The sequence below is a fragment of the Mauremys reevesii genome, linkage group 6 (genome assembly GCF_016161935.1).
Source record: "Mauremys reevesii isolate NIE-2019 linkage group 6, ASM1616193v1, whole genome shotgun sequence".
In the NCBI taxonomy this organism is placed as follows: domain Eukaryota; kingdom Metazoa; phylum Chordata; order Testudines; family Geoemydidae; genus Mauremys; species Mauremys reevesii.
In genome coordinates this window covers 70,448,999-70,476,720 of record NC_052628.1, presented here as the reverse complement: position 1 = coordinate 70,476,720, position 27,722 = coordinate 70,448,999, and the positions used below count along the sequence as shown (strand labels likewise).

At 40.8% G+C, this 27,722-nt stretch overlaps 2 long non-coding RNA genes across 2 annotated transcripts in view; both read left to right on the top strand.

Moving 5' to 3' along the window:
* LOC120408352 lies at positions 1 to 14,145 on the top strand. The gene is made up of 5 exons (XR_005600636.1): positions 1 to 732; positions 4,445 to 4,565; positions 5,055 to 5,126; positions 7,260 to 7,359; positions 14,118 to 14,145. It is a non-coding gene; the product is annotated as an uncharacterized LOC120408352 (long non-coding RNA).
* Positions 14,134 to 27,722, top strand: part of LOC120408353 — a 69,771-nt gene continuing 56,182 nt past the window's right edge. Inside the window, exons 1-3 of the long non-coding RNA XR_005600637.1 lie at positions 14,134 to 14,267; positions 16,022 to 16,124; positions 16,979 to 17,085. This is a non-coding gene — a long non-coding RNA (uncharacterized LOC120408353). The remainder of the gene's footprint in view (positions 14,268 to 16,021; positions 16,125 to 16,978; positions 17,086 to 27,722) is intronic.

Here is a 27,722-nt window from a genome sequence, read left to right as displayed (position 1 = left end):
TTGCTGCTTGGAACCTGAGCAATGAACCTGAGTCTAGTGGGCTGAAGGGCTGAATCAACAACTCATTTCTGGCAGGGTGCCAGAACAGACAAAAGTGGGCACAAAGTCTCCCATGAGGAAGCCGTGGGGGAATGGCCGCCTACCAGGGCCAGGAGTGCTTAAAGACTCTGGTAGACTAGCACCCTGGAAGGGGTCTGAGTTATGTTTCATAGAAATTGTGTGTGATTTGGCTGGAAGACTGAGTCACTAGAAACTGCCAGATAGGGTTACCCTAGACTGAAAGAGGTGCAGACACATGCCCAAACAAGTGTGTGCTCATGAGAAGTAGGTACCATTCCCTTCCAGAGTCACACAAACTTTAGTCAGTTGACCCAGACTCATTGCTGTGGGTTTTGTGTTTTTTGCAGTGTAGGCGTAACTTCAGACACTCGGGGATTAGGAACCAAGCTCTTCACAGAAATGACCTTTTGCCTTGTGAGGAATGGTGGGATGAGCCTGGACTGTTTTGTGTGCTGCAGGATTATTGTTTGCCTTTTCCTTTGTGTTGGATTTCATTCATGCCCAGTAGGTGGGAAAACCTCCTTAAGATGTACAGATGGGAGCCTTCACCCAGCACTCCAAACTACCACTGCAGCAACACCTACAGCCATAGTGGGATGTCTGGGGCAAGTGAGGTGCCCACCTGCACCTCAAGGGGGTGCCCTAGAGACATAACCTGAGGACATTTTTGAGGTGAGAGAACCTGGATTACATTCCCATTGAGAGCATAATGATGGATATTTGGGAAGCCAGTGTTGATTTTTTTTTCATTATTTTTGTTTTTAACCCTTTCTAAGGGACTGATATTATTTCTTCTATGTTAGAAGTGTGATTTGTAGCAGTGGATGATTAAATTTCCCTCCCTGTAATGCTTTTTAATGGCAAAATATACATTAAGATAGAGTTAAGGTTGCTTGATGGTATGTCATCCCTTTGCAGAACTTGAGCAAAACTAAAACTTCTGAAAACCAGGAAATGCAGGATTAAGGTCACCCATGCGGCGAGGTACACTAGCAGAATTGTGGGGTGCAGGAAGTTGAGGTGCTACTGGAAGAGCTTGGAGTATAAGAAAGTTGGGATTCACTGTCAGTGCTCTGGGGTGAACTTGCAGAATTGGGGCTGCAAGGTGGTTGAAGTATAGGGAGTTGGGGTGCTCTGGCAATGCTGGGGGTGCAGGAGAGTTGGGGTGCACTGGCAGGACTGGGGGTGCAGTCTGTGGGGGGCTGGGTACGCTAGGTGGCTGAGGTGCACTGGGAGGTACAGGGGGTTGAGGACAGGGTGGTTGGGGCCCACTGGCAGAGCTGTGGGGAGAAGGGGGTTGGGGTCCACTAGCAGAGCAGGCGACGTGTGGCATTATTTAGGGTACAATCTGGAGTGCTGAACAGCTGTATCCCCTCAATTCTCTAATATGGGTGCCTTTACATTGCTTTGCTCTGAGAGCAACCACTCCTGCCCTTGCTCATACACAGCTGGCATAAGTCAGAATTGGTTACAAGAAATAAAAGATAAAACACAAACTAATACCTAACTTAACAAGCAAGTGAATGTAAAGCAAAAAGCTTTCTCTCATCACATGCTTATAGCAGTCTGGATGGATTCCTTCAGCCAGGACCCCTCCCACAGTTCAATGATGCTTCCTTTGTCTTTCAAACATTGTTGATGCCATGAGTGGAAATGATTGGGGAGAGGTGATTTCAGGCCTCCATTCCTCATTTTTATATCTCTTCCTCCTCTTTGAGAATCAGCTCCAGCTGGGGTTCAGGTGAAAGCCAGTCTGTTTACATGGGAACTTGCAGGTATTCCATTGCCGAAATGTAAATTTCTGACTCGCACCCTTCTTCCTGCCAAAGAATGCCTGCTTACCCAGGTGATAGTTCATTTGATTTTGTTGACACCTGCTGAGCGTCAGTTTGCCTTTTGTCTCTGAGGAACTGGCTAGTGCCTGCTTTTCTAAATGTGGAGGATGTCTCAGTAAAGTTGTATGGTAGAATCTTATAATTTTACATACAATGTTGCCACTCATATTTTACAAGGACAATGACTAGCCAATATTGTGTTTTCAAATGATACCTCACAAGGCATACTTTCTGCAAAACTTATCATAGTCTTGTAAAAAGGTTAAACATAAGGGTACAGACTATCACAGGGGGGGTTGGGTGCAGGAGGGATGGATTGCACTGGCAGAGTTAGTTAGTACCTCTCAGTTTAACAGTACAAGGCAGCAGAATTAAACTGTTTTTTTTTGGGGGGGGCTTTTGTACTTGAGAACCCCTGGGTCAAATCACCCCAACTTTGGTTCATTAACGCTACCCCACACTTCCCTGAGGTATACCAAATTTCAAAGCAATCTAATTAACTGTTCAGATTTTAGAGTACTTACAAGAATTGAGTTTTAAAGCATATAAAATGGGAGTAATGGAAACCCACTAGCCGTTTTTCTGTATTGGCTCATGCACATTGTAAAATGTTCATTTTCTTGAATACCTTTCTCAGTTTGGGTCCTCCAAAATGTGGTGAGTGCCGTGCATACCTTGGGAAAAACTCAACAGATTGAGACCGTTTTGATCCATAGCTCATCAATAGCATGATCTCTGGGCAAGTAAATAAACCACCTAGGAACTTTAAAAAAAATCTATTTCAGGATTTATATCTCTGGAACCCATGGCATAAATGACTCCAAATTTATCTAGCCCTATCCTATGCCTGCCTGAGGCAAACCAAATTTCAAAGAAATCCTAATAAACATCTCTGTGTTAGAAGACTTAAATGTTAACCTTTAAACAGATGTCATAATGCAACCTCAACTATAGTAGCACCCCCATGCCACTATAATAAAAGTCACAAAAGTAATTATCTGTATCAAGTGGTGACAGAGCCCTCTTTAGGCAATTTAACACATTATATATTTTCTCAAGTATTGTTATGTGGTATCAAGCTGGGCTTAAAGGAAGAAGGGAATGTTTTTTTTTCCCTCCAGTTACCTTTCTTCTTTTAAACTGAGGGCATGTCTACATGATGCTATGATGTGCACTTGAGGAGTTTGATTTCTAAACCATGCTAATGTGTTGTGTATTAAGAGGTCTGTGTAGACCCTGTTGGTTTGCACTAAAAATTCCCTAGTGTGCTTTAATGTAGTACTGTTTCAAACTGCTTTGTTAAAGTGCATAGGAATTTGCAGTGCACACCAGCAGAGTCTACACAGACCAATTAATGTGCAACATGCTAGAGCACTTTAGAAATCGCACCCCCACAGCATGCATTGCAACACTGGGTAGATAAAGCCTCACTATAGAAAAATGTGTAGTTTCAGACTTTACCCCACTAAAGTGATGGGATAATATGGAGGCATTTTCTTGTTCTCTATCACTGTTGCATAACCTTCTGGCAGAGCAGTTGTAGGTGCAGTTAATGTTGCAGATAGGAGTCCTTTCCTCTTTTTTTTTTTACCTTCAGCATCTAAAGCATGACGATACAATGTTGCTGGCTTTTCATACTTTAGAATCATGCTTTGATTTACTTGCATATAAACTAGTGTGGCAGAGCTCTGACCTTGCCCCCGTGGGTCCTGCGCTTCTAGGCAGTATATGCTAGCCTCAGTGGCTCACTGTGACCCTCCACGTAGCCCTTCTCTCTCTAGGGCCAGGGTTACAGTCTACTGAGCCCTTTTCATCATAAGCCAACAAGGAGGTTGGTGAGAGAACTCCCACAGTCTCTGTTGTCCCTGGGGGCTTATTCAGAACAGTTTAGCCTCGTGTCCTGACAGGGGCCTGACTTCCCCTCCCAGGAGATGTTCCTGTAGTGGTGGGTTGGGGGGAACCCGGTCCCGCTCTCTACTCTGGGATCCGGCCCAGGGACCCTAATGGTAGCAGCTGTTGGCAGCCAACCTTTCACTGCCAGAGTTGCTACATTTCCCTGGGCCACTTCCCCACAGCTGTCCGGCTTCTCCCTTCTTCACCCTTCCCTTAGGGCTCCCTTAATGATGGTTTGAGGGTGTCTTCATTAACCAGCCCTTCAGCCGCAGTTCCTCTCCTCTGGCTCCCTGGCTCTTCTCTGCCTGGCTGGAGTGAGCCCTTTTTATAGTACCAGTGGGGCCTTAATTAGAGTCAGGTGATCATATTAGCTTAATGGCCTCACCTGACTCTTTGCAGGTTAATTAGAGTCAGGTGTTCTCATTAGCCTGGAGCAGCCCCTTCTCTGGTCAGTCAGGGAACAGAAAACTGTTAATCCAGTGGCCAGTATATCTGCCTTCTGCTATTCTGTTGTACCCAACTGGCCTGGGTCTATCACACTAGATATTGTGGTTATATTCTGTTCAACCTAGATTTTTAGGGTACGTCCAGACTACTCACCAGATGGGCAGGTAGCGATTGATCTATTGGGGATTGATCTATTGCATCTCATCTAGACGTGATAGATCGATCCCCAAATGCGCTCCCATCGGCTTTGGAACTCCACCAGGGTGAGTGGCGGTAGTGGAGTAGATGGGGAGAGCCGCGGCCGTCGATCCTGCACTGTGAGGATGGGAGGTAAGTCGAAATAAGATACGTTGACTTCAGCTATGCTATTCCGGTAGACCAGGCCTTATACTCTGCTCACCACTATAACATCTGAGCACTCGAAAGAGTAGAAAATTTCAAAAAGAAGGATATACCTGTGGCAATGGTTCTAAGATGTGATGTTTAGAAGCTGGGAGAAAAAAGCTAATGAATTTCATAGAACAGTTACAATCTGATAGCTCTAAGACTAGTACAGATGTGACGTTAGATGATAATGCTAATATCAGGGAGAATGGTAGGTTTATCTGAATGTTTAGATGGCACAGATCATCTCCTATCGTGTTAGAAGCTGTGGGAAGGGATACATGAGGAGGAAACATCCATCCACAAGACCATCTCCCCCTCAACCCTATGGGACCATACCCCAAACATATTGGATACCATAGATCTGTGAGAGGCCAGGGCTGTTTGTGTGTGCTACATGTTTGTCCCCGTCTGTCCCTTCTTTTTTCCTAGCAGACCTGCACTATCAGGGACTTCCAGCTGGCTACCATGGCCCCCAGGACCTCTGAAGATGGCTATGTGGAAAAGGTAATATAGTCTGGAGCCACATTAATTTTTGCAAGCTAATGTACGGGACCTGAGGGTGCCCCACATTTGTTTCTCTGCCCCCAATCTGTGGCCTGCTCTGTTTCCAATTCTTCCCTTAGCACAGGCTCTGGACCACATGGAGGAAATCTGCTGGGTGCAGGTAGGGAGGCAAGACAGTGCCTTGGAAGGTGCTAAGCCTCCTTCCCCATGGAATGGAAGAAGCCACGTATGAAGGACTCCTCCATGACCAGGTCTACTGAAGTACAATATAGCATATAACTGGGAAATCTTCTTTGAGGAGTGTTCATTTAAACTGTCAAATTCTCTGAAACCTTTTTCTGGTTCTGCTGTTTTATGTCATACTTTGCTATTGACTTTCATTTCAGTAATGCATAAAGATAGAGTTAATAAGTGAAGTGTGAGAGGTGAAGGTAACTTGACATATCTAAGTAAAAATACTTTACATATTTCCAGATGTATCTAAGGCAACACAGATTCACAGGAAAAAAATGGCATTGCTCATATCAGAGTTCACATCTACTATAATGGCACCTGTGCATTTTCTGGTAAGCTTAGATTGTTTGCAGGTGGGAAGCAGTTACTTTTTTTCAGTTATGATTCTACAAAAGCTTTCTCACAACACAACTGAATAATGTAGAGGAGAAGTTCAGTAAAGAAGGTTTAGATGTATCTGAGGATAACCTTCTGGCAGAACTATTCTTCCTGACATTTAGCGGTCAGTTTGTTCTATGCTGTGGTATTTTATTTTATACCAAACTTGAAAGCATTTTGCAGACACCCTCTGCTACTGTGGATTTATTCTTCTCTTTTCTCTTTGTCTGTAGACTGTCTTTTAGAATATTTGGTTTTTGTTTTCTGTTTTTATAGATGCAGTCCAAAGTGATCTGTGGACTTCATCAGGGCTAATGATTATTCATATTGTATATTTTTTCTGTTAACTTTTTTTTACTGATCAGTCTCTATAAATAAGATATTATTGGTGATAAACTTTGAAAATTAATAATGTTTTACCTTACAAAAAGAGGCCATGTTTATACTGGCAAAAGAACAGCTTAAAGTATAGTCTCAGTACAGGAACTAATTGATGAACGTTACTTATCATTTTGTGGGAGCCCTTAAACGACTCCCTTTAAAAATCTCTCTTAATAAAAAAAAATAGTCAAACTTCAGTTTTTACATCATTTGTAATGTTTTGTGAATAATTTCCAGCTCGTGAAATATACATCAAGACTTATCAAGGATGTGTTTAGACAATATCTAAATCTTTTAAAAATTGTATTCAGCAAACATGACACAGTTTATTAAGGAAAAACACTATATCTACATTGGTGGTTAAGACAAAAAAATAAAAATAAAATAAATACAAAAACAGTGGGATATTTATGCATAATGAAGAAAGGAATATTGTACAAAAGAGAGTGGAGTTGCCATGTTCAGCAGAGACCTGGAAAGTAAGAAAAACAGAAGTGGCTGGCAGGGCATTTTCCATGAGTGCCCCTCAGCTGTAGAGATCTCGCCTCCCCTTGTGTTGACTATTATGGCATGTTGCAAAAAGCATTTCCTCTCCCTAGATTTTGAAGAGGAAGGACAATTATGAGAGTGACTAGTAGTAGAAGAGGTAGAACATTATTTTACATTTGATTTTTCCTAGGTTGGGGAATAGATGGAATTCTAGAACTGTAGTAACAATGAAGGGATTTCTTTATAGTATTTATAAGTGATGGCAAGGGTGCTTAGAGGGGGGTGCTCTTATATAATGAGTAATGATACCAGTCAGTGTACTGTCCTAGCCTCTTCCTGCAGACTTGTAAACAATACCACTGAGAGAATGTATAATGGGATGAGCATAAAGCATCCTGGATACATTTAAATAAATGTCCTGATTTATGCAAAATGATCACTAACAGATTTCCAATGCTTAAGTCATACAGCTAAAAGTTCTAGATTCTCCATTTACCAGCTCTTTGTTGGATAGCTTCTCACACCTACTATTGTTATGAAGAACAAAATGTTCCAGTCACTTTTTTTTTTAATTTGGCTTTTGAAAAACAAGACAGACAATGAGATGGTCTCCTGATGGTATCTGAAAATCATATAATTTATTCTCTATAGGCAGTGGACTTCCTGAGCCCAATTCTGATCTCAGTGACACTGTATTTATATCACTGCACCTCCATTGACTTCAGTGGAGTTACTCCTGATTTAAACCAGTGTAAGTAAGTATGAACAAAATCTGGGTTCATAGATATTTTTCTTATAGTGGTCTCTTGGCTCTGTCAGTTCTTTTTTTAAGCATGTTCTATCCAATAGCGAAGAAGGCATCACAATGCTCCTTAGAAAGTACTTTTTGCTCCATAATTCTACTTTCAGAGAAAGTTTGATTGAAGAATAAGGACCTGATCCTGCCTAAACAACCTATAAAGTTCTCATTGACTTCAAAGGGAGCAGAATCACATTCACAGTCAGTAGGCTAAAAATAAATTATTTTATAAAATGCCATCCCTAGGCCCTGCTGGAATTCCCTGAGGCTGAAAGAATCTCCAGCTGCTGCCTTAAAACAGCTTGAAGTCTTCTTTGTGCTGCAGGAGTACTACAAAGGGGACATCAGAAGGACTAGAGTTTGAGCCTACTAACTGCAGACATTGACCCAGAGAGAAGCTGAAAGCTTTTCAATAAGGAAAAATGAAACCGGAATTATAATATACCTTCCAGTTGCTGTCTTTGAATTTAAACTAATGAAGCAAATTGTGGTCAAATGGTTGGGGTTTTACGTTTTTGTTATAGGACTTAAAATAATAGCAATGTAAAAATAGCCCAAGGAGGAAGAGAAAAGAGACAATTAAAATATTCTTATAATTTATGGAGCTATAATAGGTCTATTAATATTATAATATAATATTATTATCACATTATAATTAACCAATTTTTAAACAGTAAATTGCTGACCTTTATCTCGCAAAGACAGAGGCATAAACAGAAAACTTACCCTATTGGCTTTTCAGGTTGCTTTGGGCTCTAAATAAAATTTAAAAAGTATAACAATGAACCTCCCCTAGCAAAACAACAAAAAACACCCCCAGAAACAAACCCAGAAAACAGCCCCCAAACAAAGCAAGTTTAATTTTCCTGCGAGTGTGCATTTGATAATAGCATTAGCTTCTAAATGTCAGATTTGTGGCTGGTCCCTTTGTGGCCCTGCCAAATCATTAGGTCACCTGGGCTTTGCCTCTGGCTTTTTTCACATAAACAGTCTGGGAAAAACTAAAGCATCAGAAAGTTTAATATCACTAAAAACAGTGACAAACATCAATGATATAGATTTGGCTTGAAAAACAGAAATGAAGGACCAACTGTCAAGAGCAAAAGAATGATTGCTGTGCGCGCTCTGCATGCCTGTTTCATTATAAATTGGCTGACTTCGAAATGAATGATTTTTTTAAAATCCTCCACAATTAACAGTTTCTCAGCTTTCAGAACAGACCTCTTCTTTTTTTTTTATTAAGAATTTTATGGCTGAGAATATCGGTCCATTAAAGAAGAGGTAGCCAGCCTTGCTCTGCAGGTTGGCATTTTCATCTTGAAACAATTGCGATTTAATGAGCAAGAAAAGAGCACTTTGAGAGTCGGTGTTTATTTTTATGCAGTATGACTATCCTAGTGGTTGCAAGACAATGTTTTTAATGTACAATTTAAAATGTTTTATATCAAATTTAACTCAAAATGGACACATTTAATTAAATCTGCAAGACTTTCCTTCTAATCCCATTAAATTCCATTATAAAAATACCAGCCTATAGCTTAAAGTGTTAAAGTTGTGTCTCTAATAGTTGTGCAGTTTTTTTTAATGCCAAGTCCAATTTAAAACAAAACATAGCTTGTCTTCCTATTTTTAAATCCCACATCTGTGTTGGAGAATTAAAATATTAGGATTGGACCCAAGACTGCAAGCTTTCTGTCTGCAGAAGTTTCTGTTACCAGCAGTTCTCATTATTTCATCCAGCAGAAAGAGGAACAAAGCCAAAATCACATGTAAGTGGAAAGTACCAGGAAAAGGGACTGATTTTTAAGGGCACTGTACAGAATGGGCTAAATCCAGCTCACTTGATTTGTCTGAATAATCCCACTAGTCAGTTAGCCAAATCCTGATATCCCCTACTCAGACAAAAATCCAATTAAAGTCTATTAGAGTTTTGCTTAAGAAAGGGCTTTGTATACATTAAGGACCCAATTGGACCAGCAGGGCCGGCCCACAACATTTTGGCACCTGAGGCGGGGAGCTCAAATGATGCCCCCATGCTCCCTTGCTTGGGCCAAAACTTTGAAAGGTCTCAATTCTGCCTTCTTCCTGCTCTATTCCTCTCATGGTACTGCTCTGCTACCTACCCCAATACAGGAGAACTAATAACTTAAAATGCCTTGTTCAAAAATTTTAAGTAATGCCTAACTTTCAAATGCCTGAACAGCAAATGTAACTTTTCTTGTCTGCATAGTAAATACTGGCATTTTTATCTGTTTGAATAATCAAAGTGGTGCTTTCTGTGCCTTCTTGGTTGCAAAGATTTGAACTGCTTCCTGAAGGTCCACAGTCTGTGCCAGCTCATGCTCTATTGAGATGGTTGCAAGGCCGACCAGCCTCTCCTGTGTCATTGTGGAGCATAGATGTGTTTTTATTAACTTCAGCTTGGAGAATGTGCATGGTTACATCCATTTGAGATGGAGATATGGATGCTGCAGGAGCTGCCATGTCACCTGCACTCTGACTAACTGGAAGATCGGGCATCTCCTCACCACTCCCATCCTCACTGGGGCCAGAAGGTTCACTGTGAACATTTGTGTCTATGTATCTCAGGAGAGCTCCTTCCTGCTTAGATAGAAAAGCTTCCTTTGTTTTCTTTCTTTTTCTGAATGCTGCCCCAGAGGGGCATTTTCTTTTTTCACTCATGACTGCTGTTCTGTGCCAGCTATAGTGGCACTCAACACTCAGTTGAAGGGGACAAATAAGCAGGCTGGTAGCAGGGCCTGACTGAAGGAAGATATCAGCGTCTTAAGGGCCTAACTGGCTCCTACTACTTCAGCCTGGTCTCCTCAAGTGGGTTCAGGGAAGCAACAGGAAACAGTCAGCTCCCTGAGAAACTGGTGTTAATCAGTCCAAGTTCCTAGGGTGCTAGAGAGGTAAATAAGAGGCTCCTCCTCCTCTCTCTCCCTGCAGCTCCTGCTGCTTTCTGTTATTCCCTCTCACCTTTTCTCCTGCCTGCCTGTTATGTCTCTTGTGCTCTCCCTCCTCCAGCACAGCACTCCACCATCTCTGTGCATTTAGAGCAGAGAGAATACATATGCACCAGCAGCAGACACAATTTTCTACACTCTGGGTCCTAGTGGTGCCCGGCCCCCCCCAACAGTCTGGCACCTGAGGTGGCCACCTCAGTTTGCCTCATGGTAAGGCCAGTCCTGGAGACCAGTCTCATGAGAAAGACAGAGGTTCAACACATTATCTAGCAGCACTCATTCTGATACACTGACATCTTTTGGTCAATTAAAAAAAAATTACATCATGTCCATTTATTCTTCTATTTACAAAGACCAGAAATCAAGTTGCTTTTCAACAATAAAATAGTCCATACTATATTTGAAAATGAATTTTAAAATTCTTGTGAGTTGACTTATCCAAGCGGATAGTCACCATCTGGACCTCTCAATAAAAAAATATGCATTGAGCAACAAAACAAAATTCTAAATACATAGCTACATGTGTGCAATCTCAAAAGTTTGTTAGACCACAATCATCTTTTGGTTAAAAAGCATCAAGTTAAAATAATGTCATTTGTTCCTAGAGGTATGTCCAGTACTTATGTACTTTGCCATTCTTACTTGAGGTATGAAAGCTCCTTCTATCCAAACAAATAGGACGCCACAGTCCTATGCAAACCCATAAGTGACTGGGTATATTATTGCATTATTGTTCATACTCTGAAGTGAGATAATGTGGTTTCATTCATGAGACATTATCCAAATGTTAAACTCTCACAGTTGGCCTTTCTGAAAATGAAGTGTAAAATGTTCTCCAGATGTCCAACATAACTATTAGAAAAATACCCCAGTTCAGTGCTGAGATATTTTTGGCATTTTTTTAAATTAAAACTATGTTGTGACTGAGATGCAAAGAATGTGTTCCCGTTGGCCTCAGAGGGTACGTCTACATTTTAATAAAACACCCATGGCTGGACCATGCCAGCTGACCAGCGTCTGATGCTTGGGCTGAGGGGTTATAAAATTGCAGTGTAGACCAGCGGTCCCCAACGCGGTGCCCACGGGCACCATGGCGCCTGCCGGGGCATCTATGTGCACCTGCGTACTGGCCCGCGAACAAGCATCTGCCGAAAAGCGGCATCATCAAGAGGCATCGCTGCTGAAATGCCACCGAAAAGTGGCATCACCAAGAGGCATCGCTGCCGAAATGTGACTGATTTTCAGTGGCATTTAGGCGGCGACGCCTCTTGATCTTGTCGCTTCTTGGCGGCATTTCAGCAGATGCTTGTCCGCTGGCCACGGTCCTCAGTGGCTCGTTGTCCAGCGCCTGCCACCCAGAAAAGGTTGGGGACCACTGGTGTAGACATTCCAGTTCCAGAGGCTGGGCTCTAGCCCAAGCCTGAACGTCTACACTGTGATTTTATAGCCCCACATCCTGAGCCTTGTGAGCCCAAGTCAGCTGACACGGTCCAGCTGCAGGTGGTTTATTTCTGGGTAGATATACCCATACATTTTAAGGCCAGTGGGGAATTTAGATCTTCTAGTCTGACCTCCTGTATATCTGTGTGTCTGTCTATGCAGGCAAGACCAAGACATGTTGTTATATAGTCAGAGTACTACCCTGCTATAATTAGAGCTGGGTGAATTTGCTTAGGCAAATAATAAATAGTAACTGTTTCAACATTTCATCTTGAAACAATTTCATTTAGAAATTTAGTTAATTTTGAAAAAGAGTGAAAAACACCCAAAATCAACCTGAAACAAAATGAAAAAAACAAATAAAAATTGTTTTGGTTTAAACTGAATCAAATACATTTTTTTTGTTTGAATTTTTCATTTTGGTGAGAAACTGAAAAAAAATTGTTTCAGTTCAAACCAATCCATTTTTCCCCCTGAATTTTTTGGTTTGGCCCCCAAACAAAAAAATAAATTATTTGCTCAATTGTAGTTATAATACAATACTCCAATACAGTAACATTGCATGCTTCCTGGACTATTTATAATGTATTGGAAATGACCCAGCTGATTCCAGGGCGTTACTGTGAGAACTGAAGTGCATCAGTTCATTTGGTGGCATGCTACATGCACTACAAGCTTGGAGACAAGTGTTGTAGGAGTTCTAGCCACTATGCTCCACAGACTCTTGGTGGGTTCCCATGAATGGTCACACAGTCCTAGTACATAAAATAAAATTCTTTACTTGGGCTGGTAGGAAAGAGAAGGTGCAAATACCTTAGCTACAAGTTTCAGAGGTTAGAGAAGATGATCAAAGTAGTAGATCTAATTCAGCCACAAGAGGGCAATCCAATAGCTGGGTACAAGAGTAACTCTGTCCCATGAAAGCGACAAAGAGTCCTGTGGCACCTTATAGACTAACAGACTTATTGGAGCATGAGCTTTCGTGGATGAATACCCACTTCGTCAGACGCATGTAGTGGAAATTTCCAGAGGTAGGTATAAATATTCAGGCAAGAATAAGTCTAGAGATAATGAGGTTAGTTCAATCAGGGAGGATGAGGCCCTCCTTTAGCGGTTGAGGTGTGAACACCAAGGGAGGAGAAACTGCTTTTGTAGTTGGCTAACCATTCACATGGTATTTCTTAGTTTAGTTCCTGGAATGCCTCTCCATCTCATCATGAGAGGGTAATTTAAGTACTGATCTCTAGATACCCCCAGCCAGAATTCAATCCTGTGGTCTATTTGAGGACTCCCCTGTCTTGTCCTTCTGTCATCCACCAGTATGTGGCTTTCTTGCTTGCAGATTGTTCTTGTATTCTGGTATGGTTGTTTTCTTAATTTACGATAGAGGTTACTTTGAATGAATATGGCTAGTCTTTATGTACAGAAAACATAACATGTCATCCAATCAGCGAACAGAAAAAATGACCACCTGTCAATAATAATTAACCAGAACAGCATGAATTGCAAATATTCCAAATGAAATGTTTGTGAATGATCTGCAGGCAAACAAACAAACAATCCATCCTCCACCCCCCCCGCAAAAATAAATGTGGGACAATTTATGAATATTTTGAAGCAAAACCATAATGCACAAATTTTATGATCTGTTTGCAGACAATCTGCACAGAGGGTAAAAGATGACATTCTTTAACAAAATTATTTCTTGTGAATTATTTGCACAGCTGTGTCCAAGACTGGTGAAGGGATGAAGAACTACTTATCAGCACAATGCTTTTCAGGGGTGTTGGGATTCCATGTACACCTTAAAATGTATTAATGCCTCGAATGGTTTTACTCCTCAACACTGTCCAGGACAGAACACATTTTCTTTTAGATCCTCTGTGGCAAGCTGGGACCCCCACACCCACACCATATGACTATAACTGGGATAAAAAAGAACTAGATAAATTCATGGAGGATAGGTCCATCAATGGCTATTAGCCAGGATGGGCAGGGATGGTGTCCCTAACCTCTGTTTGCCAGAAGCTGGGAATGAGTGAAAGGGAATGGATCACTTGATGATTACCTGTTCTGTTCATTCCCTCTGGGGCACCTGGCATTGGCCACTGTCAGAAGACAGGCTACTGGGCTAGATGGACTTTTAGTCTGACCCAGTATGGCTGTTCTTATGAAAAAAATATCTAACTTGTTGGCAATGAACAGAAAGCTATAAATTGTTTTAATTCAATTCTGAATGTTAATGCTTTGTATAATGTGTAATGCTTAAGATTTTGGCATGGTTTTTTTTATTAAAAACCACAGGCAGGACCTGGGCAATAAATAAATCATGGAAGCCTCAGCCTGGTGGTACGGGGCTGACTGCCTGAGCCCCGTCGCAGTGCAGCGGACTGACTGCTTGAGCTAGAGCCCTGCTGCTGAATACAGCTGAAGCCAAAGCCAGAAGTCACTGAGGTCTGTTAAAGTCTCAGAATCTGTGACTTCCATGACAAAATGGTATCCTTAATAATATGGTTTTACTGCTACCACCATTCTTGGCTTTTTTTCTTTCTGTGCTCTTCACAGAACCCTCCCCCTTGGCAATGAGATGGTTGTGCCTCAAAGTGTCTTCCCTGTATTAAACCAGGATGAATCTCAAATGTAGTGTAGAGGACCAAAGCAAACCTCAGCACTCTACTTTGGACCTACATAAGCCCGAGTTCAATCAAGCACATGAGCATGTACTTTCAGCATAGGAGTAGTTCCATTGGCTTCAGGTCTTACATACGTGCTTGGCTGGAATGGGGCAATATAATCTGTGGGCAGGGACTGCACATAGACTCATAGACTTTAAAGACAAAAGACTCCATCTTGATAATCTAATCTGACCTCCTGTAAATCGCAGGCCACAGAACGTCACCCGCCTACCCTTGTAATAGACCCATAATCTCTGGCTGAGTTAATTAAGTCCCCAAATCATGATTTAAAGACTTCAAGTTACAGAGAATCCACCATTTACACTAGTTTAATCTTGCAAGTGACCACGTGACCCATGCTTCAAAGGAAGGCCAAAAAATCCGAGGCTCTCTGTCAATATGACCTGGGGGGAAATTCCTTCCTGACCCCAATGATCAGTTAGACCCTGAGCATACGGGCAAGACCTACCAGCCAGACACCTGGGAAAGAATTATCTGTAGTAAATCAGAGCCCCCCATTTAGAGTCCTATCACTGGCAGTTGAGGAAATTCGCTACTAGCAGTCACATAGTGAATGCACCTCATGGAATGTTGCAGATGACTATGATGGAGGCAGGCAAAGCAAGGCCATGGATCCATATGTATGTGGATATAGTGGTCTTGGTACTCCACTAACTGTTGTAGTGGGGCTAGAATAGCAGCAATGAGTGTGGGGTGGGGGTGGAGACCCCACAGTCTGGTCCTAGATCAAAGGAGGATTTCATCTTCCCAGACCCTCCATACTCCCTCCACAAAGAACTCAAGTTATTTCAGTTTTATGCCCGAGAAGGGAATTTCACCTTTAATAAATAAACTAATATGTTATTTCAACAAATACATTGTATGTCCACTGGATTCAAGGATTATCAATAAATGTGCTTATTTGTTGCAGGAGTGAAATTACAACACAGCACTACACTATTAATAATTGTTGTTATAAAAACTTTATGTTGTGCTGTAAAGTTATATGGTGCTTTCCCCAGGTCCAAAGAACTTGCATATGTGCTTATAATTGCCTTTCTTGACAAAACCCTCAAGGCAGGTGCTGTTCAAAGAAAGTTGTTTTTTTAAAGAGTTTAAGGAAGGCTGATTGAAATGCTTATGGAAAGAAGAATGTGCTGATACTATGTTTAAAATGAACAAAGGGAGGCAGATTTGATGGTACTGGGCAGAAAAGGCCAGTTCCCCAGGGGTATAATTAATAAAGGCCTTGATAATTTGCTGTCTCCAGTCTGAACTTAGGGATATTTAGTAAATGAGTAGCTGAGGGCCACGAAATGTGAGATGGCATATAAGGAGAATAAAGATCAGTTAAATAAGAGTGGCTTTAACCATGAAGGACCTTGTAGGTTAAAGGCAATCTTTTTTATATCATTTTGGGACTTTATGGGAATCAGTGTAATGGTTCACAAGAAATAGGTGAAATATGATAACACTTTGTGTTGGTGACTAACCTTGTCTCAGCATTTTGAACCATTTAATTTTTTTTTTCAGGACAAGTTCAGGTACACCATCTGGTATGGGTGATAATCAGTATATGGGGTGAGAAAAGCATGAACAAGCAAAGTCAGCAGGAGAAGGCAAGGATTCCAGTCAGGTAATATTTCTCAAATGACAAAAAAAGATATTTTCCCTCTCTGATTCCAGACAACAGTTGGGAATTCAAGGTGACACTGAGTCTTTCTTAGTAAATGCTGAGGCTGTTACTGGAAATTGGGCTAGGAGTGTGTCATCATGCAAGCCTTTGAGTAGAAGTACCCAGACTCAGCTTTAAAACCTGTATCACATTTTAAAAAATCGTTTTCTTTGTGTAAGAGAAGCATTGAGCACTGGCAGAATCTGTGGGCATGACTTCATAGAATCTTTCCTAGAGCTTTTCAATTAATTGCGCTATATCACCCCTCTCCAGAAGTTTCGTATCTCTCTGCATAAATACTTTACATGAAAAAGTATTACTCTAGTGTTACTACATTTCAAAAAGAAGTGGCAGGCAAACAGTCTACATTGTCTATGCCTGCATGGTAAGATGTGTGCGGGGCAATTTATAAATGCTTAAAATACTACTGATGATAGATAATTTCATTTACAGTATATTGTAAAACCAAAGCAAACCAGACACCCAAAACAGCAATGCAGATTTGTGTTTTTGTTTTTATTAACAGATTTCTGCCTGCAAATCATGTTTCTGTCCATGCTATAAAGTTAATATCCAGATTATGATCAATATTCTTGGTGTTAGAATAAAAGTTGGTGTTAGAATAAAACTCAGGGATTCAGTGTGAATTGTATGTACTTAGTACCTCTCAGGCTTTTAATCATTAGCCTGTGCATCTGTAAGTAACTAAAATAAATTGATGCTGGTACTTTTTGCTTTACCTGCATGTCCTGAAATGAGTCAAATTTTGATTACACCTCATTAATCTCTCTTCTTCTTTCTTTCTGGATCTCCAGAAGCCCATCATTTCTATTCAGCTGCAGTTTTGCATTAGTGAACACTGGATGGGCCAGTAGAAAATGAGCTTCTGCTCTGAAAAGTGGCTCCATAAGAACAGCATAGAGTGAGTTCTACATTTATTGCCTCTAAAGTGATTTTCATACCAATGTGTTCTGTTTACAAGTGAAATATATTTTTTCTGACTGCCTGTCCTGCAATCTCAACTAGGGATTTGAGATGTGTGACTGATTGGAACTTAGTAAATCATTGTGTTTGGTACTATAAAAGGAAGAACAAAATCCACCTAATTCCTTCATTGTAATATAAACTTATTTATGTCAATGGGATAAGTAGATATGACTGAATATTAACAGGAAACAGCTCTGTGGAGTACAATGGAGATATTTTTGCATTGTCATTTTTCAGTGTAATACCTGCGTAAGTTATGTTTAAACCTAACATTTCATTTTAAATTGGTACTTAATGGCAAATTAGGTGGCGGTTTGTATGAAAAGCAAGCTACATGCTGTTCTATTTTTTAAAAAAAGTCTGAATTCTCCCATTTACTTTAGTAACTTATCAGATCTAGGTATGTCAATGAAGTGGAAGACTTGCAATGCAATAAGAAAGCATGTTCTTGTAATATTTCAGGCCAATTGGAACCTGGAAATACCTGGTCTTGTGATTTTCTAGCCCTATTTTGCAGACTTAAGAAGTTGGAAGTGTTCAGATGTGGTTTGAAAAGAAACTTTGCATGCTTAGCCACTTCAAATCTTTTTGATATTGACTCAGAATGAAGCCTGAGTTTGCAGTCATCATTATTGCTTATTTATTTCTTACGCAGCACTATCAGTATAAGACATGTAAGACCATAGAAAGAGTTGGCTTGTTTGTGGCTGTCCTGCTGTCACTGTGCACCAGCCAGGATAGAGTGGCTGCCAAACAACTGCCCCGCCCTCCCACCCAGGAATCGCCCCAGCGCACAAAACCTTTCCCACTAGGGGGGAGATGTTGCGGGGAGATGGTTGGGAGATGTCCAGGTAATCTCCATGCTGGATTTTAACATTGGGAGGGAAGAAAACAAAGTAAGAAAGGATACAGCCATGGGTATGAGAATGGACATAAGGAGGAAGGGTAGTGTAGATACCAGTCTAAAAGGTGATACTGGTGGTAGAATGTCTGTGCCTAATCGGGTAAAGAACATGAGCGAAGCCAAACAGCAAAAATTAAGATGTTTGTACATGAATGTGAGGAGTCTAGGTAACAAAATGGAGGAACTAGAGTTACAGGTGCAGGAAGTGAAACCAGATATTATAGGGATAACAGAAACATGGTGGAATAGTAGTCATGACTGGAGTACAGGTATTGAAGGGTATGTGCTGTTTAGGAAAGACAGAAATAAAGGCAAAGGTGGTGGAGTCACATTGTATATCAATGATGAGGTAGATTATAAAGAAATAAGAAGTGATGGAATGGATAAGACAAAGTCTGTCTGGGCAAAAATCACATTGGGGAAGAAAGCTACTAGAGCCTCCCCTAGGATAGTGCTTGGGGTGTGCTATAGACGGCCGGGATTTGATGTGAATATGGATAGAGACCTCTTTAATGTTTTTAATGAAGTAAATACTAATGGGAATTGTGTGATCATGGGAGACTTTAACTTCTCATATATAGACTGGAGGACAAGTGCTAGTAATAATAGTAGGGCTCAGATTTTCCTGGATGCAATAGCTGATGGATTTCTTCACAAGTAGTTGCTGAAGCAACAAGAGGGGATGCCATTTTAGATTTGTTTTTGGTGTATAGTGAAGACCTCATAGAAGAAATAGTTCTAGGGGACAACCTTGGTTCAAGCGATCATGAGCTAATTCAGTTTAAACTAAATGGAAGGATAAACAAAAATAGATCTGTGACTAGGGTTTTTGATTTCAAAAGGGCTAACTTAAAAAATTAAGGAAATTAGGGAAGTGGATAGGACTGAAGAACTTGTGGATCTGAAGGTGGGCGGGGGAGGGGGAGGCCTGGAATTACTTCAAGTCAAAGTTGCAGAAACTATCAGAAGCCTGCATCCCAAGAAAGGGGAAAAAAATCATAGGCAGGAGTTGTAGACCAAGCTGTATGAGCAAGCATCTCAGAGTGGTGATTAAGAAAAAGCAGAAAGCCTACAAGGAGTGGAAGATGGTAAACCATGATTTGAGGACTTCAATGGCTCAGACATAGGTTGGGGTTTGTTGAAGGAGTGGTTGGGTGAGATTCTGTGGCCTGTGTTGTGCAGGACATCAGACTAGATGATCATAATGGTCCCTTCTGACCTTAAAGTCTATGACTCTAAGCCTATGGGCATCTCCCCAGGGAATAGCCCCATCTCCCCACAAGCATCTCTGGGAGCGTGAGATACATTCTGGAATAGAAGATGTGGTCATGGCTGTCGTATACTTACAACTTCTCCTCTGCCACAAAACCCATAAGAGCTATGGGCATTCAGGCACATGTTAAGATAGCCCAGCATTCCAAGGATTAGCAGGGAACAAGCTGCTCCACCCTGTTCCCCAACTGTTGTTGGAACTCTACACTGACTCAGGGAAACATTCCATCCTATGTCCTTGTTCTAAAGATCTGGCAAGCTAAATAATACTTCAATGGGAGTTCTATCTGAGGAAGGCCTGCAGGCTCTGACCCACTGTATAGTACACTCTGTACTATGGAATATGTAACACACATACAGGCCCACTATAATGTATGAGGGACTGCTGAGTAAACAATAAAATACTGGTAAGTCTATCTCTAATAATAATGTGTTCTTCTAACCTGCCAGTCCCTGTAAAAATATACCCAGGAATGGTGAAACTTGCTGTGACTATGTAGTACCCCTTAAATGATGCATCTTATGTGCACCAGCAGATAGTTTATTTATCAAATTAAGTAGTTTCCTCAGTCAAGTATAAAATCAGAAAATACCTGGGCTTATGCACAAAATCCAGAAAGAAACACACCTTCTGCATCTTTAAACAGAAGAGACCTTCTCCCCCAAATAAATTTCTCATCCAAATAGTACTCACACCACTCAAGCAAAAGTCTGCAAGAAGAAAGTGGACATGCCACCATGTCCCAATTATTTTTGCCATTTAACTGTCTTTCTGTCATTTGCTGCTATTTATATTCCATGGATAACAAGATCAGACAGACTATGTAGACTGTATAAGCATTAAAATAGGGGGAAAGATCAGTTTTTTTCATTACTGGTATCTTAATTCTATCTTGTAAATCTTCATTGTATGTCTGTATTGGAGAGGCAGGGTGCACAGGCTTGTCATCCCTAGGCAAGGGAGCTCAGTACTGTTCCCTGGATGGTCAGGATGGCATGGAAGTTGGCATGGAAGAGCTCCACAGCAGCTCTGTAGTCAGATCCTATTTATCATGCCTCTGCATCCTGATCCCTTAATTTCCTTAGTGCAGAGGGACTACTGTAATCTCATTGGAGAAACCTTTGGGGATGGAAGAAAACAGCTGGAGGGTTTGGGACATTTGGAAGAGCTGCAGAATGCAATGCTGTGCCCTGATGTTCCTCTGAGTACACCACAGAAGAGGACATGAGGGATGTGGTGGGGAGGAGGCACCTCGATCACTCATCACCCAGTTGCTTGCCAGTTGGGCTCCAGCAGAGATGTTTGTGAGCTCTACATGACAGAAAAAAATGTTACAAAGGGCGTAGGGAGAGGAGCAGCTTAGGACCAGTGGGGTGAAGCCTACCCAGATATGTAAGTGTGAATTTGGTCATGTGGGAATACACGTACATTATTAGTATCTATGTATGTAAAGAGTATTTCTGCAGTAACATTTCTAGGGAGGTGGAGAATTCTAAAGCTCAGAGGACGATGGATCACTTTCCACACAATTCTCCAGCTCTGGGCATGAAAGACAAAAACCACAGCAATCACAGAATGATTTTATTATGTCTTATTTTTAATACAAGTGCTTGGTGTTTATTTAAAGAACATGGATCTTGGGGCAGAGCTTGAAAGATAAAAAGAGAAAGGTGCTGCTGATTACAAACCCTGGTCTGCCTATGTAGGAGAGAAAAATGCAGTGCTGAATACTTACCATTGATTTTGGACTTAAACTCCTTTAAGCTGCACCATTTTATCTGCCAGCTGTAGAGATAATGACAACAAAGAAAGAAGATCATTCACACAGGGTATGAAATGGGCCTATGTGGAAAAACCCAGCAAATTCCTTTGATAAAGGAGTGCCATAGATCTTAGTAGTTTTACACAAGACAAATTAAAAGTGGACTTTTAATCTGAGACAAATTTATAATATGAAACTGGTGTGGTGAAGTAAATGTTACATTATAAATGAATGATGTATACAATGAATTATAAATGAATTACTCTGTTCAATTATAAAGAATTTATGTAGACTATCACAGCTAGAAAGAAGAGGAGATTGCTCACCTTCTATTTTTAAGAGCTTTTCAGTTTTCCCAGGAGTAATGAAGTAAGTAGAGCACCTGAACCACAAAAAGACTACTTAGTTTTATTGCACCGCTACTTTTTGTTCTTCATTCTCTGAAAAATACTTCATTTACGAGCTTCCTCCACTGATCATTTATCAGAACGTACTGTGCAGGCCTCATCATAACATCCAGGGGGTACTGTTAGAGCAGTCTTTGCACACGTTAGTGGTGGCTGTGGAGGTGGAGTTTACCTTCCTTTGGAGGACTAGTTGCAAGCTGCTCTGGCCTTTTAGTTAGTCCTAGGCTAATGATCAGCAAGTAGCCCTATAAGGAGCATTAGGAATTTTAAAAACATGGTTTAATTTTTATGAGCCAGAACTACTTGCTAAAATACACAGACTCAGCGTTCCTCCTTAGGAATTGATTTTGACTTCCTCCTTTAGAGGAGACTTTCTTATCTGGCCAAGAATATTGGCTTCCCCTGTATCCTCTGCTATATAGAGGGTGGATCAGTGAATCTCTATGGTGCTAGACCAAGCTTCTACTCAGCTTTAACTCCCATCTGTGTGGTGTCATAGATTAAGCGCTCTGTTTCATGCTGGGGTGCTCTCGATTACCTGTTCCTCTGTGGAGGGGAACCACAACAAAATTGCTTTCCTGTTCACAGGGGCTGGTGGGAACAACTTGATTTTGGCCTATAATTGAGAATCTAGCAAACTAGGAAAGGTTAGTTAGTTCCTCATCTCCTCCTCCTCCTCCTCAATCACCCTCAATTGCTTCAAAAAAATTTCTAGAACCTTCTTGTTGTGCTTTGCCTTATTAATGTAAATATATTATCAACACTGTAAAATGTTTGGTGTGAACAGCTCCAGAACTATATAAACAGTTCACATTGAAGCTGAAATTACAATTATTATTGTATCTTGGACTTCAGTGAAGCTAAACTGATGTCCACCAGCTGAGGATCTGGCCCTTAATTTAGTATAGAATCACATATGGAAACTATGAATGAAGCTGAAAGAGACCCAGTTCGTGATTTGAATTGGACATAGGTGTATCAGTATTATTTGCCACGTGAAAACAAACAGTAAGAAAAGGTTTAAGGTATAGATTCACAAAGTGTGCTTTCTGGGCCAGTCCACAGAGGACTTGCTGGCAGATGATGGAGAAATGGATGCTCATGCTTCTCCTTCTTACCAGTTGAAACAAAACAGGCAGAGACCACAGGAAGAGCAAAAATAGACAGTTGTGAGTAACTTGTTTCAAAACACTTTGAGCTGCATACAACTTAAATCAAACTTTCCTAATATTACTTTTCTATGTAAAATTGCTGTAGTTGCCACAGGGAAATTATGCTGTCATGAATGTGGTCCATACCTTCTTGAGGTGGTCCAGGAGATAATCTCTCTATTATTAAGTAGAGCACACTATAGTCTACGTTTTAAAGAATTGCCACGTTGATACCCAGATATCAAGCTAAAATATTTGGAGATCAAATAGTTGTGGGAATACTAGTGGTTGTAAAATTGCCATGGTCGGCAGACTAAGGGGTTAGGATTGGCCCTGTTAGACAGAAAGTGGGTGTCATTTTTCTATATAAATTGACAGAAGGTTAAATCTGTATTTAAGAAAAGTAACCTTGAAAATTTGCTCTCAAATACCATATCTTACAAACTGTAGTTCATGGCATGCAGGTAATCTTGAAAGCAAAGAAAAGTGCTACTCTTAATTTTTTCAAACAGCCATGTGCTCTAAAAGAGTAAAAAAGCAGAAGAGCTTAGAAGGCTGGATAATGTGAATGCTATACAGAAAGTATATCGTTCAGAAAAAAAAACTGCACCAGATAAATCAACCAGTAAACCAGATGAAACCTATTGCTCATGTAGTAATAATGTAATGATTGTCTAGGTCCTGGAAATACATCAGATGTTTCCAAATCAGGAAAACCATTCATGAAACTGAATGATGGACTAGTGTACCGGATAGCATTAACAAATGAAAGATCCAGAGTTTGTCACAATAAATACCCATTTAATTTTATATCACTATATGAGACTACCATGTGGGATAGCTTTGGCAACAGATGTTTTCCAGTAATTAGTGCACGCTATTTTGTTCACTGTTCTCCAAACATTTATGCAGTGTGTGTTGATTGCACCAATATTTAAGGAATTGCTTTTCTTCATGCAAATGATGGTATTTGAAACTAGGACTGAGCATGCACATACAACTACTACACTGTTTAGCATGGCAAGTTTGGTGAATAATAATAGAACATGGGAGACCAGTGAATTCAGTTTATGGATTTGGAAGATACTATAGGAAGGCCTGGTAGCAATGCTAATTATTAAATATTGCTTGACATTTCCCATTATAAGACTTGTTTTCAGTTGCTTATAACTTTGCCAAACTCTAACTATTTGGGGCTGAATATTTTACACGCTGTCTGTCTCAAGCTGAATAATTTTTGGAAAATTAAGATTTTCCAACTCAGATTTTTCAACTCAAAAGTTTCCAAGAATGGATCCATGTTAAAATACATTGTTTGACACATGCTAAAAAGATCTGGCGACCTTTTTGGGGGAAATTCTAGCTCCCCCATGCTTTGGAGAAAGGACTTGAAATTTGACAGGGTGAGGCCTTTGTGTCAGGGATGTATCTTTTTCTTGCTCTGTGAAAATATGCCGAAACCTGGCCAAGTTATGAGTACTGGCAAAACTTAATTTCAGCATTCCCTAACTTTAAGTGATTGACTTTGCAACCTTCATAATGTTGTTCCACTGTAGGATTTATGCGTATAATAATAAATATTGCATATGATATATGCCATTTAACACAGCAGTTCCTCAACCCAATCATACCAGAGCCCAGGCATTGAGGCAATTAACAGAGCTGGTCTCAGATTTTCCAATGGAAGCTTTTTCTATCTGAAAATGCTGATTTGTTAAAAAGACCTGAGCATTTTCAGCTTATGGGAGTGGAATATTTTGTTTTACCATTTCAAAACAAATTTTCATTTCATTTTTTAAAATTGTATATAATATAAAATAAAGGGTGAAATTCAAATGAAATTTCATTTAAAAATATCAAATATTTTGATCGAACCAAGATGATTTTATTCAGGAGCTTTGTTTCAGAGAAGGTTTAAATTTTTTTTGTTTTCATTCCATTTTGTAGTAGCAAAACTGTCAAAATCATGACATTTTCCAAAAAACAGAAAATCTCGACATGGCTGTTCATGTGCATGCGTGTATAATTGGTGAAAATATAAAAAGAGAATATGGATTGTTCAGAACATTAAATGTATGCCGCACTGTCTCTTTCGGTCAGGACAGAACCTATATATTTTAAAACTAGGGTCAGGTATTTAGACAAAAATAATGATTTCTTCTAAAAAAAAAAAAAAAAAAAGAGAAATTAAAAAACTTAAAATGTCCTAAAATTCTTTAGATCTCATTTACTCTTCTCTTTATCTCAATCTCTTCCCCCTTTCTTCCCACAAATGTGCTCCACCCTCTCTCTGAAGTATCAAAGCCCAAATAAATTTTCCAGGCACTGCTTTTTTTTTTTAATAGAAGTTAGGATATCCAATCAGGGAATACAAATAACATCATATGACTTAGGTGCCCAGTAAAGTAAATCAAATAGGAAAAATGAATATCAATCTCTCAAATGAACACATAGCGTAAAGAGTTTGCAAGAAAACACTAGGCTGAAATTTCTTTGCACAAAATATTATTTGTACAATTTTAAACAAGCTAACACATTAATCATAATTATGATTGGTTTCACAGGCAATTCTTTAGGGCTAAATTTGATGGATATATAGTTTGAAGCCAGTGAGCTGCAATGCTGGTATTGGTCTCGATAACATTTTTGCAGAAAAGCTCTCTGCACCGTCTAACCCTGCTCACTGTGCTATACAGGATAATTTTCTTTCACATATACAGTGGTGATATGCTTCAGCTAGTCGTCATTGGCAAAAAGCTTTAGAGTAAAAAGCATGTTCTCAAATATTTTGCAATTTTGCACTTTTCATGGGAATAACAATAATATTTTTACTATTTTTCTTGTTAAAGTTGATGGTCTGTTTTGTGCTTTTATTTCTTGCCAGATTTGCTTTATATATTACCAAGGTATTAAAAAAAACACCTGTTAGAAATTAGAAATTTTCTTTAAAAATGATAGCAGTTGGACTAGTGTACCAGATAGTATTTGATTTAGGATTGATGGGCACTAATGTTAAAGTATTTGCATTACTTGCAATCTGATAAGCATTCAAAATCTTAAAGCCAGAAGGGACCATTATGACCATCTAATCTGACCTCCTGCATAACACACGCCGTAGAACTGTCTAATCCCTGTATCAAATCCATAACTTCTGGTTGAGATACAGCATAACTTTAAGAAAAAGAAAGTCACAATTTAAAGACTTCAAATGATGGAGAATCTACCACATCCCTAGATAGCTTGCTCCAGTGGTTAATTACCCTCATTATTAAAAAATTGCCTCTTATTTCTAAATTGAATTAGTTTATCTTCAACTTCTAGACATTAGATCTTTTTATGCTTTTTTCTGATAAACTAAAGAGAGCCCTTTAATATCAGAAATCTTCTCCCCACGTAAGTACTTCTAGTTGTGATTTGAGTCATCTCTTAAACTTCTCTTGTATAAACTAAAAAGATTGAGCTCCTTTTAGTCTTTCGCTGTAAAGCAGGTTTTCGAAACATTGAATCATTCTTGTAAACCTTTTCTGGACCCTTTCTAATTTGTCTACATCCTTTTAAAAGTCTAGACACCAGAAATGGATAGAGTATTCCAGTTCTGAGTCCAGCCTCACTAATCCTACATCCTACAGATTATCACCTGTATAGTCTTATTCAACACCTCTCTGCTACTCCTGAGGGAATTGTGCAACAAAAAAATTCTGTGCAAAAAATTAAAAATTATGCGCACAATATTTTAAAATTCTGCAAGATTCTGCAAATTTTATTTATCAATAAATAAATGTGGCTCCAGCATGGCAGTGGGGAGCACAGGCCACTGGCTGTATTAAGGTGGGAGATCACCCTGAAGCCCAGTACAGTGAGGCTGCACTTGATCCTGACACATTTCAAGGTCTGGGCCTGCCCCAGAAACACCCTGGGGCCCTGCCCTTCTGCGTCAGGTGAACCAGGTGTGGGTGGCCAGGCTCAGCCCAGCAGGATCCAAATGTGGAGGGGCTTGGTGTGAGGTGAGAGGTTTCTGTTTGGGGCAATCTGGGTGTGGGCAGCTTAGTGGGAGATCTGGATGCACAGGGGACCATTGGGAAGTTCTGGGTGCAAGGGCAATGGGACTCTGCAGGAGATCCAGATTAAGGTGGTTGGGGCTGAACAGGGGGGTCTGGGTGTGGGGAGATGGGACTCAGTGGAGGGGTGGGTCTGCGTGTGCACGGCTCAGTGGGAGGGTCCAGGTGCTCGGGGAGCAGGGTTTGATGGAGTGGGGGTCCAGGTGCTGTTGGTTGGGGCTCAATGGGGTGGGGCTCTGAGTGTAGGGGGCTTGTCAGAGGGGTCCAGGTGTAGGGGGGTATTGCATGTCAGGGTGAGGTTTCAATGTGCCTGCTTAATGGGCAAGCCCCAGCTGCTGTCGAGGGGATGCTGCATGCCGGGATCCCGCTTCCTCCATGGTTCCCCTATCCCCTTTTCTTCTCCATCCCCTTCCCTTCACTCCCACATTCCCCTCCCCCTGCCCTATTACATCCTCTTCCTTCCCCAATGCCTCTTCCCCCCACCCCTTCACCCCCCTTCCCTCATTTCCCCAGCCCCACCACGGGCACTCACTGTTGCACAGAAAACAGGAAGGTTTCCCAGCACATAGAAGGGGAGCATGACTGGTACTAGGACCCAGGAGGTGGTGTTCAGCTGCAGAGTCAGCAGAGCTGAGAGGCAGCCTCCTTCAGCTGGGCAGCTCTGCACTTGCAGAAACTGGGGGTGGGGAGAGGGGTGGGCAAGCAGCATGTAACCCCAAGTGTCCACCCATACCTCGCCTCTGTTTGGGGGGGGGGAATTCCCTCCCCCAAAAAACTGCACCTATAGTCATCCCCCCCTCCCCACGTGGCTTAAAATGGCAGGCTGCCAGTGGATTACCCTGATGGGCTGCATGTGGCCCGCAGGCCACAGGTTGCCCACCACTGATCTAGAGAGACCCTACTGAGGACTGACATTGCAGAGTCACCCTGGATGGGGAGCAGTTCCTGTTCAGTATGGCTAGCCCTGTCTGTTACATTATGAGAATAAAACACAATGCTGAACACTTCACACTCATA